Here is a 1,537-nt window from a genome sequence, read left to right on the forward strand (position 1 = left end):
TGCTTCCCCAGGCGGCCCCCAAGAGTGTGACATGCCCCTTCTCCTGCAGTCTATGAGAAACAAACCTCTTTTTAATGGCAGCAATCTCCCAGAATGCTAGCCTCACTTGAATAATACTAGCCTAACTAGAGGTCACCTCCTGATCTACTAGCCATGCCTGAATAATAATAAAACATATTTTTTAAGCATACTGTGATGTTAATTTCTAGAGTTTTTCTATCCTGTCCAATGGACTCCTACTGTAATCAGGTAGATATAAAACTTTCTAAGACTAGGTAGGTAAACTGTCTTATATCTACCAAAGACTTCGAAATATATGAATTAAAATGTCACCAGTAAACGATCATCAGTTTGAGATGTCAATTTATTACTCTGCTCACATGTGAAGTGATTTAACAAGTTCTAGAGTCACCCTAATTTCTATAGGCAAAACCTGATTAATAAATGAATTAAAATTGTTAAAAGGAGCAGAATATTGGTATGTTTTTAACACAAAAATGATTGATTTTATGGCCTAAGAAATTGCCGTGCTTAATAAATTGTTACATCAATCTGCATCGGACACTTGATAAATGCATTCAAAAGGTTCAATCCTGAGACTTGACTTGTAAGAGATATAGAAATGTAATTATCATCAATTTCAACATCTGCGATTAACATTATGAAAGTCAGACATTTTTAAAATTTCTGCATTTTTAGATATTTTAAATGGCTAAATTGATTTTTTTTTTCCTTTTCAAAGAAAAGAAAAAAAAAAAGTAAGGGGGAAAAATTCTCCCAGGCTAAGATCCGATAAGCGGAGTTTTAGCCTGGAGCAAATTTTTACAGCTCAGTTATAAACTCCTGAAATAGGAGTTCATAATGGAAACAGCTGCTCAACCTTAACTATTGCGGGTGCCACTATAATAAAAACGGCAGGAGTTCACATTAACATCGGCTTCCCCTTACACTCCTTCCTGTTACCCATCCATTAACCAACTACACTACCTAATGGAGGTAAAGGCTACAGCTTTGCTCTCCACAAAAATAACACGAGAGGCAACTTACAGGTGGTAAATAACATATTCCCCCAAACATCAGAGTGTACAAATATCCCCTGGAGGCTACCCTCCAATCTAGAGAATAACATCCCACTCCAATGACTTCAAATTAGGAATATCATTTCAGAGCCCCAAACACCAAGCAATGATACCTCTTTTCTGTTTATTTTTGAAATGTATGTCATTTCTAATACTTATAGGAAGACTACATTTTTTAAAACTCCTTTATAATGGGACTATCTTCACAATGCATTTAAAATATAATGATAGGTAGATGGTTTCCTGAAATTAGAAACAATGTTTGAATGGAATTTATTGAATATTTCACTCACAGATATTACCGTGGTGAGACCCAGATTAAAGGATGGTGGAGTTTTCCCTGAGCGCCATCTTTGAAATCCCTGAGAATAAAGAAGAAACCAATTTGGTCGAGTGCTTATACTATGTCAAACCCTTCACGTCTATTATTTAGTTTTATACAAAAACCTCCTTATCTC

Source organism: Marmota flaviventris, chromosome 6 (assembly GCF_047511675.1).
Source record: "Marmota flaviventris isolate mMarFla1 chromosome 6, mMarFla1.hap1, whole genome shotgun sequence".
In the NCBI taxonomy this organism is placed as follows: domain Eukaryota; kingdom Metazoa; phylum Chordata; class Mammalia; order Rodentia; family Sciuridae; genus Marmota; species Marmota flaviventris.